We start from the raw sequence: 11,032 nt of genomic DNA, 5'->3' as shown, positions 1-11,032 counted from the left end.
GAATACTCATGGCAATAAGAAAGGAGGACTTAAGAGAAAAGCAGTGAAGGTGACACAGAGGAAGCAGAAAGGGATGATGAGAGACAAGGAAAGAAAAAGGCCCCAGTAGCTAAAAGAATGGGAGGAATTAGAAATAGCATCGGACTCAGAGCCCGAAGGGGAATTATTGAGAAGTAGTGTCGGTAAAGGGAAAAAAGGGCCAACAGGGAAGGATACTACCGCTCTTTATAAAAGAGGGGAGAAATCCACAATACATTCCAGGGGGAACTCAGGATCTGGAAGGCCTGAAGAATGCGCTGCCCAGTTTACATGAGGGAACAGGAAAGTGGATCAGGGCTTTTGAAGATGAAACCACAGGGCAATTGCTGGCTATAGGAGACTTGAAGGCCCTGCTGGTGAGGTTGGTAGGGCTCCCGAAAGTTAAAGGAAATAATGGTCTGAGCCCGTTTGAAAAATGCAGCAGACAATCCAAGGATTGATGGGGTCGGGTTTGATCAAGTGAGACAGAATGTATGGCAGGCCTTAAGAGATTGTTATCCACCCAAAATGGATCCCCAGGCTCTGAGAGGGGATTCATTGGGAAATAGAGAATACCCGGCTGCCTACTTCGAGAAACAGTTAAAAAGTGGAGGATGGAAACAGAGCAAGATATAGAGACTAATCAGTTGTTGACCACAATGTTCCGAAATTCCATCATTGAGGCAATGCCCTCATGAGTCAGGTCAAGGCTGGAGCGGGTAGTGGGTCTGACATCATCGAAGAACCACCAGGAATTTCGAGATCATGTAGCTCATGCAGTTGAAAGCTTTTGAAAAGACAAAGAGAAACTGCCTGAACAGCAGGAGGAGGTGCAAAGGAAGCTGGTGCAAATGCAGCACGAAGAGCTTAAAAAGAAAGAAAAAGAGAAGGCTAAAAAGGTGTTGCCAGTAATCAGCACTGGCATGAACCAAGTGCCGGCGCAAGGAGGGTCCTATCAGATAGCCAGACAGGGGCCAGAAAGTCCTAGGCCAGCAATGGAGATTTTTAGAGAAGCTTTCCCACAGGTGATGTATCTGGGGCAGGGCAGATTTAAACAACAGTCTAAACAGAACTGGGCCCCCCCAAGGACAGGGACGTAGGAATGGGGGACTAAGGTACATGATAAATAATCAGGCTCAAGGGGGACCAGAAATGATGTGCTGGGGATTCCATCAACCAGGCCACTTTAGGAGGAATCAACTTTATTGGACCGGGCCCTCTCTGCCCCACAGCAGGAATCCCCAGTGGTCACTTCCCAGACGCCTACAGGCCCAGCAGGATCTTTTAGCCCATATGGGATGTGTTGGGGATGCCCTGAGAACCTGGGTGGGAAGGGGCACTACCCTGTAGTAACATGGGAGGCTGATCAAGAACCAGTAATACAAGTTAATATAGAAGGGCAGCAGACACCAGTGATGATAGATACTGGAGCTACGTACACTTGTGTACAGCCGCAGTATGTCTCTCACCTCCCCGTGTCAAGTAAATTTGTTAAAACTGTAGGGTTCTCAGGGAAATCACAGTTAACCCGATTTACAGCTCCAGTAAGATTAGAAATGGAAGGTAGGGAGATAGTTCTGCCGATGTTAGTGTCTAAAAAGACGCCAACTAACTTGTTAGGTGAGGGTTAGTTTCCTGATGAAGGGCTCTGGCCCGAAACGTCGAATTTCCTGTTCCTTGGATGCTGCCTAACCTGCTGTGCTTTAACCAGCAACACACTTTCAGCTCTGATCTCCAGCATCTGCAGACCTCACTTTTTACTACAGTTAGAGGTAAGATTAGAGTGCACACGACAGAGCTTGGTCATGGAAAAGGCCAATACACAATGAGTGATGCAAGAAGTTAAAGATGTTAATGTTTATTGGATAGGAGATATAGCAAGTGATATTCAAAACATTTGGGGGATGTGGGAAGCAGATGTGTTGACAATGTTGACTAAAGCAAGACTACCTAAGTCTGAGCTGCACTGTACAGTGATATTTGATGAGTCTCAGGATGAGGTGTTAGAGAAGCTGTGGCAGCAGGAAGTCACTGCTCTGCAACATTTGAGAAGCGAAGCAATAGTATTAGGGGAGCAGGGAGTGATCCTGCAAATAGAGAGAAATGTGTTTCTGGAAAAGTGGTATAGAGTACCAGGCGCTGCACCACATGTAACCTTACTGGTAAATAAGGGATATCAATCTAAAGACTCAGGATCTATAACCAGGCATGTAGAAATAGACAGGGAATGGCATATCCTCACGACAGGGGTTTGGGAACCTGGGGATGGCAGCTATATTAAAATCCTAGCATGCTGCAACTTGACAGGGAATCTGGAGGAAGTCAAGGTAACACCCCAGGGGAGCATGCCACTGACCATGGAGGATGATGATCAATATGGTTATGAGTAATTGGATATATTACCAGCCACTTTGTGGTCACAGCATGATACAGATGTGGGGAGAGTGAAATCAGTTAGCCCAGTGGAAAGAAGGTTGAAACCAGGAGCTATTCTGCCCAGGAGACCGCGGTATCCTTTAAAACCAGAGGCAGTAGAGGGAATAGCAGCAACAATCCAAGGATTGCTGAAGGCAGGGCTACTTAAATAAACTTGTAGTCCCCGCAATACTCCTTTGCTATGAGTCTTTAAAGGCAGACGGGTCAAAATAGAGACTTGTACATCATTTAAGAGCAGTAAATGCGGTAGTGGAGGATTGCTGCTGCAAATGTGTTGCTGGTCAAAGCACAGCAGGCCAGGCAGCATCTCAGGAACAGAGAATTCGATGTTTCGAGCATAAGCCCTTCATCAGGAATGATGAAGGGCTTATGCTCGAAACGTCGAATTCTCTGTTCCTGAGATGCTGCCTGGCCTGCTGTGCTTTGACCAGCAACACATTTGCAGCTGTGATCTCCAGCATCTGCAGACCTCATTTGTTACTCGTAGTGGAGGATTGGCCAGCATTTGTTCCTAATCCACACATACTGCTAACTAATGCGCCCCCACAGGCAGCTTGGCTTTTGGTGGCAGATTTATTTTTGAGCATTTCCCTAGCAGAGCACTGCCAGTATCTGTTTGCTTTTACATACAAGAATGCCCCACAGGGGTTTTAGCATTTAGTAATTGACTACATGGACATGATAAAAAAGATGTGAGGGAAAAGGTATATGTTAGTGGTGATTGATAGGTTTAGCCGATGGGTAGAAGCTGTCCCTTCCAAAGATGCAGGAGCTGGGAGAGGAGTGAAATTTCTGACGAATGAAGTTATCCCAAGGTTTGGTATGCCATCGGCAATCAGTTCAGACAATGGGTCTGCCTTCATTCAGAAGGTAGTTAAGTTGGTGCTGCAGTCTTGGAGAATCGAACAGAGGTTTGGGTGTGTGTATCATCCCCAGTCACAGGGTCTGGTGGAAAGAATTAGTGGGACATTGAAAGCTCAATTAAACAAGACCTGTGCAAGCACCAACCTTCATTGGGCTGATGTGCTGCTGCTGGCACTAATGAGTTATCGCATGCAGACTAAGCGCATGACCAATTTAACACCGTATGAGGTGCTCACAGGTAGACCTGTGCCAGTGTCCAAGTGGAGAGGCCCATACAAAGGGTCGAGCTTGGAGCGGTTAAACTGAGAACTTAAGCAACAGCTAATTATGATACATGAGACTATCCAGCTGCAGGAAACACAAAGGGAACTGACACCTGTCAACGTGGAAGGACATATTAAACCCAGGGATTGGGTGTGCGTGTGGGTTTTTCAAAGACGCTGGAATGAGTTGAGGAGAGAGGGACCTTTCTCTCTCATCACCTACCGCCAACCAAGTGGAAGGACGACATGTATGGTACCACCTTAATCATTGTACTAAAGCTCTCCCACCGGCACAAACTAACTCTAACATTGAGGTAAGTGGAGCTGAAGCTGAGGAACTTGGACATGGGCAGGGCACACAGGAGGCTAGTACCCCTCAGTCAGGTTCCGAACAAGGTACAGGTGAAGTTCTTAGGGATACTGATCATTTCAGCAATGATAGTGATGGAGATGTGGAGCATAGTTCTCCTGGCAGTGGGGATGGAGAAGATATGAGGGATGCCCCTGATTAACCCCTTCCGCCCCCCACCCCCAATGCCATGCCTGCATACACGGAGACCATTAACTTGGCAGATTTGAACTGGTAACGCCAGGGTCACTCAGGCTGGGAGGCAAAGACATATTAGAAGATCATAAGACATAGGAGTGGAAGTAAGGCCATTCGCCCCATCGAGTCCACTCCGCCATTCAATCATGGCTGATGGGCATTTAACACCACTTACCCGCATTCTCCCCATAGCCCTTAATTCCTTGTGACATCAAGAATCTATCAATCTCTGCCTTGAAGACATTCAGCGTCCTGGCCTCCACTGCACTCTGCGGCAATGAATTCCACAGGCCCACCACTCTCTGGCTGAAGAAATGTCTCCTCATTTCTGTTCTGAATTGACCCCCTATAATTCTAAGGCTGTGTCCACGGATCCTAGTTCCTCGCCTAACGGAAACAATTCCCTAGCATCAACCCTTTCCAAGCCATGTATTATCTTGTAAGTTTCTATTAAATCTCCCTTAAATCTTCTAAACTCCAATGAATACAATCCCAGGATCCTCAGCCGTTCCTCGTATGTTAGACCAATCATTCCAGGGATCATCCGTGTGAATCTCCGCTGGACACGTTCCAGTGCCAGTATGTCCTTCCTGAGGTGTGGGGACCAAAACTGGACACAGTATTCCAAATGGGGCCTAAGCAGAGCTTTATAAAGTCTCAGTAGCACCTTTTTTTTTAAGTTCAGGTCACCTTTATTGCAACCCAACTTTGTTACAGCTTCAGATCGCCCCAACAAAAAGGCAGAGAAAAAGTAGTTGCTTTTTGAACAGCTCAAGGTGAAAGTGCACACACCACACCTCCCCTGTTCCCCCCCACCCCCCCCTATTGGTCAGCACCAAGTTGTCCCTTTGTAATTGGATCCTTAGTACAGCCGTAACCCGGAAGAAGTATTGCCTCACTCACCAATTTCAACCAGTACCCTGTCTCCAAGTAAGTTTCTCCCCGCTCATTTGCCAGGAAGGGGCAGTGTAGAGTCAACCAGACTGCTGTGGGTCTGGAGTCACGTGTAGGCCAGACCAGGTAAAGGATGCAGCTGGAATGACTGAGTGAATCCTTTCCCACAATGGCTGTTCCCTTCTCTAACAGACGTGCAGATCTTGCTGTCCTAACAATCACTGGTATCAATGGGCAAACTATACGGTCATAATGATGGCTAGACAGGACTGTTTCTTGTGTACTAAAGCAACCCCCCCCCATACTATGTTGTCCCTATGCCTTATAGCTCGACCACCTGTACTCAATGGCATTTGCAGTAGTCTAGCCGACCTCTTAACCTGAATGAGTCATCAACTTACAGGCAATCCCATTGCCCCTTTTGGTGCCTTCTACTTCAGGCCTCTACGTTCTATCAGCAGGATGACGTGGGCAAGCAGCAACTCCAACGGTGGTGTGGCTATAGTACCCCATGATCCACCAGTCAGACTAATTACATGCTCCCCGTGGCTGCTTTCAGGATATGGGAAGGGTTGAGGTTTGAATGCTTTAAGCGAAATGGTTCCACTCGAGATGGACACCACATTTGGGGCTGTTTTAAATTCTCAAGACGTCCCACTGCCAGATACTTGGTGGCAGTGTGGAAAGAAAGGAGGGTTGTGCCCACATGCTGCCCTGCTGACTGGAGTGGCAGCTGTGCCCGTGTAAAGCTCCTACATGAGGTAGTTTTATCGCCACATGCGCAGCTTGATGCGATGTCACAGTCAGCTTTGCACCGAACTAAGCGATGGTATGTCCCTGATCCGACGATTTGGATTGCTAGCGTAGGACAGCCAAGAGGTATTCCTAATGAGTTTAAGGCCCGCAATGAAATTGCCGTGGGCTGGGAAGCTCTCCTCCCAGTGATAGGGGTTAGCAAGAATGCTGAATGGATTAATTACAGTTATTACAACCAGCAGAGATTGAGCAATTATACTGACAATTCCCTTGTGGCCTTGGGAGAACAATTAGATGCTACCTCCAAAATGACATGGCAAAACAGACAGGCCTTAGATTGGATACTGGCAGAGTAAGGCCGGGATTGTGTGATGTTTGGGAACATTGCTGTACCTTTATACCTAACAACTCTAGCTCTGGGGGATCTTTTATGAAAGCAATGGCAAAACTAAAGAATCTGAGACGGGAGCTAAAAGACAATGTGGGGTTTGGTCATCAGGTTTTTGATTGGTTGAATAATATATTCGGGTCTTGGGGAGCATGGTTTGTCAAGATTGGTCTTATTATAGGTGCGGTTTTACTTGTCTTTTGCTGTGCTTTACCTTTTTATTAAGTCTTTTTTAGTTTGCGTCACTACACAGCAACTTGTGATCATTTCGGCGACCCCATGAAGTGTTACTCCTCTGACGGGACCCCACCACTCTACTACTATTCCTTGCACCGTGGCGGTTGTCAGATCATCCATCCAAGTGGGGACATCGATGATACTTCTCAAGAACTCGCGGGTCCTACATTGTGAGGGATCTTGGGTCTTTTTTGCCTGTTCTGGTTATTGGAGGACAGGTTTTTGGCCCAAGATACCCCAGGAATAGAAGAAGAACCCTTTAAATCTCAGACTCTGAAAATTATTTAGTCCGTGTTGGGACCTACATTGTTTGTATTGGACACAAGCGGGGCTGAGCTTATTGTCTTCTTGAGACCAGTAGGTCTCAAAGGGAGGAACATGGAAAATAAAGAGCATGAAAGCATAGGAAGAGTTAAAGCATGAAGACCACTGGCGATCTGTGGTCTGTGGAAGGCAGGATGGGATAAGAACAGTGGAATGCTTTTACACCAATTAGCAGAGTAAGGTTAAGGCTGAAAGGTCACTATGGCCAGATGGGATAACAGTTAGTAAAGGTACTCTCCCTGTTAAGTGTCATGATGACAAGATTGGGACCATAAATATTTGGGACATGACATTAAATATCTAATTAATAGTTAGTAGAGTCAGCTTGAGACAGGAGACTATTGCAATTTAGTTATTCCATCCATATCTAATCATGACAGGTCTGGAATGGAAGATCACTGTAGTAGAGGTGATAGTAAATATCTAACTGTGACATTAGAACAACATTAAGTAGAATGTACAACTAAAGAGATAATAGGAACTAATATCACTGGTTTATTGTGTAGCTAGAGTAAGGTACTTTGATTAATTTAGTTGGACATGCTGATAAGCTAACAGAAGCATGATAAAAAAAATATAAAAATCCACGGACCCTGAGGTTCATGGGCATCCAAGAATCTGCTTTCTCAGTGTCACATTTTTTGTTTGCAAATGGAAGATCTACTTCTTGAAGAACTCTCTGCATCTCCTGGTAATTCTCTACATTTTCTCCACCACATAACTTGTGTCATTCCTTCTGAGCACCTCAGTGTTTTCTGGAGGCAACAGTTTCACATTAAACTTCCACCTTCCCTTTCTGTTCTGAGGAAGGGTCATCAGACCCGAAGCACGAACTCTGATTTCTCACTTCACAGATGCTGCCAGACCTGCTGAGCTTTTCTCACAACTTCTGTTTTTGATTCTGAGTTACAGCCTCTGCAGTTCTTCCAGTTTTTAGTTAGAGTGCTGCTTTGATTGTGGTGAGTTTGAGTGACCTGTTAACATTGTAGTTTCCTAGTTCAGATGCTGTTCATCAACATTTTCCTCATGATTAGTACGACCGACTGTTGGAATCAGATGATGCAGAAGGAAGTCTGAGGGCTGACCCTCCCTGGAAGGTACTCACCTTGGAGATCATGTTCCTGCTGTTTGTGTATCCAATAATTTATTCAGGGTTTTACAGCATTTAACCATCTGGATTGGGAAACTGTGTTGCACATACTTTATGATTGGTTATGACTTCAAACTCATGTCCATGCAGATCAAAATGAAATCTGTCTCAGTGTGACTGAGCATGCTCCCCTCTGTGTTTGTGAATAATGGGGGTCTGTTCAGTTATCAGAGAGTCTCTGTGCCTCAATGTTTGTAAATAGTGTCCTGCATGAGGAAGGAATGCCTTTGGTTTTTATTTATAACTGCAGGGAATGTCAAATTCCAAATTTTCTGTGTTCTTCGTATGGAAAGATTGTACAGAACTGCTTTAACACCTGTTAAAATAGATAAGTTAGTTAGTTCCAGCGTGTCCCATTTCCACTGCCACAGCTTAATTCCAGCTGAAGAAAAAGCTGTGCACTATTACCACCTTCTGGCGATATTTGGTACTGCGGGCATCAGGCGTCTCAGATTTCTGACAGGCGATGTCATACATGATGCAGGGGCGCCACCTGCTGGCGACAAACGTACTGCGGCGAAGTATCACTGAAGGGGAATCACAGCTAATGGATGGCGCTGCTTCAAAACTAAAATTCTGCAGAAGCTGGACATCCGACATCAAATCAGAAAAATGCTGCAAGTTCAAAGCAGGTCAGGCAGCATCCATGAGGCAAGAAACCCAAGGGTTTCTGGTCAGTGGTCTCCTGTCAGAACTAGACGGCTGTTAGAGATATAACAGATTATAAGATTATGCAGAGAGAGAGGCTGACTGACTGGGAGAGAGGGAAAAGATGACACTGAAAGATGTGGGATTGGGTAGAAGGGATGAAGTAATAAAAAGTTGATTATGGAGGACAAAATAAAACCGTAATGGGACACGCAAAGATACAAACGATGCATCTAAAAGATGTGTAAATGTGAAGCACAGAATCATGACTGGCAAAAAAAAATCTGGACTTATGATCTAAAATTGTTGAACTTGGTGTCCAGTCTGGAAGATTGTAAACAGCCTCATCAAACAGAAGTGCTGTCCCTCAAGATTTTGTTGAAATTCATTACAAGATGATAGGTAGCCAAAATCAAGAAACGTGAAATAAATACTGGGGATACTGGAAATCTAAAATACATCAAAAAGTGCTGGAAGAAACAAAAAGTTAATGTGAATTTGAACTGCAGTGTCTCCAGTGTTAGAAAGGTGAAATTACAACGTGACAAGTTTACATGGGACATTCCTATTCTAAATGTTGACGAGAAACTTCAAATGCTAAAAAATTAACGAAAGCAGTGTTTGGAAATTTCAAACGCAACCGATTGTTTGTTTCAGAACCATGGAGAGCGCGCAGCGATCAAATTTGCTGACTGTACAGATTAAACTTTTGCCAATGCGTTCTATTTTCTGGAATGATCGCACACAAACCCCCCTCCCCCGCTCCCCCACCACCCCACACACACACACACACACACACTCACAATCTGATCTTGTAAAAATAACCGGGTTTCCTAACAAATTACTAATTCATTCAAACTATGACAGTCAGTGGGGTCAAAGGAAGGACAATCACCACAGCGGGGAAATATTGTAACGTGGAATTGGATTTGTCAGAGATTTTTCCATCTCTTAGCATAAACATACTGCGGTCATTGTGAAAGGCTGTGGGTCAAGTGCTGGAAATTGGGTTATAGTAGATGAGTGTTTGATTGCCATTACAGCCCATGGATGGCCATCAGGTCAAAAATCCATTGAGCTGAAACGTTTGTCTGGTTTTTTTTTGTGTCTCCACAGATGCTTCAGAACCTGTTGATTTATGGCATTTTCTCCCAGACTGGGCCACACTGCTCACAGTAACCCACAGGGAGAACTCTTCAACTGAGAGATCAAAAGTTTCTTCCTGAACAAATGTGTTTAAACCAGGAACAAAAGTGAATTTTTCATTATCTCAGTGTGGAATTAAATTGCTGGATTATAGAGTCAAACTTTCCCTGGTGTGCTTACTGACCAGGCCTCACGTGTGGCCAATGGACATTGTGTGGGGGCGTTGGCTTTGAAATATCAGAAATACTAAATCTGAAAATCAGCAGAAACAAACTGAATTCAAAAATGTATCAGAGATCTTCTGAAGTTTTTTTATCAAGTTGTTCTAGTTATATTCTCTGTTAAATTAGTTCCTCTCACAGACCTTAACCCCTCCTCTCACACTCACCCTCCTTCCCATCCTGTCATCCTCCCTCTCCTCTCTCTCCAGTTCGCCCCCATTTACTCCCTTCCCCTTGCCCATCCTCTCATTCTCCTCTGAGCACCTGCTGTGACTCAGTTACTAACATTCTCTCACCGTTCCTCTCTTTACCCCCAGCCCTTTCCCACTGTTGTAGAAAGTAGTCAGTCCCTGAAAGAGTTAACTAACAGCAAGAAATAAGCTCCACCCATTAGTACAGGACAAACAATGCCTGAATGGAGTTAATACCTGTTCAGTTTGAGTCATTTTAACTGTGAACTCCATGTAGCTCAACAGTCATGTGTATTTATTTTTAATTCAATCCAGAGATCTCTCAAAAGTCCATCCTTTGATTCAGACAGAATGGAAATAGTTAAGTATCAGGTGATACACCGATTCTGTTCAACAGGATCGAGTCTCTGTTCTGCCGAAACTCTGCTGTGACTGTCCTTCCCCATATGACTTCAGTAACTGAGACTGACACCTACAGAAAGGATTGGGGATAGTGAATTGACACAGGCTCTCTCAGATGACACCAGTGGAAGTGACCACAACACATGGCACCCTCTGTTCTTTCATCCAGTGCCCTTCACTCCCAGAGCCTCACCTTCTGTCACCTTCTGCTGCACTCCCCATTCCAATCCTGTACCGCCCCCACTCCATCCTTCATGCTCCTGCTTCGTTCCCTCCTTTATTCTCCATTCCCTGCTCTCCTCACTCATTTTTCTCCTTCCTATTATTCCTCTCCCTTCCCCCACCCACCCATTTCCCTTTCCTTTCCCCTCCCTTCCTCACAGTAACCCTCACACCAACAGCACTTGCTGATGCCAATTCCATTTCCAGTACTTTCTCCACACACACACCATGCCCCTCGCCCCACCTTCCCTCTGATTCCTACATCACCTTGTTTATCCTGGTCCAGCTCCCCTCATGGTAACCAAGCCAGGGACAGTGATGTGCT

The sequence above is a fragment of the Hemiscyllium ocellatum genome, chromosome 13 (assembly GCF_020745735.1).
Source record: "Hemiscyllium ocellatum isolate sHemOce1 chromosome 13, sHemOce1.pat.X.cur, whole genome shotgun sequence".
Classification (NCBI taxonomy): domain Eukaryota; kingdom Metazoa; phylum Chordata; class Chondrichthyes; order Orectolobiformes; family Hemiscylliidae; genus Hemiscyllium; species Hemiscyllium ocellatum.
Note: the sequence above shows the minus strand (reverse complement) of the source record.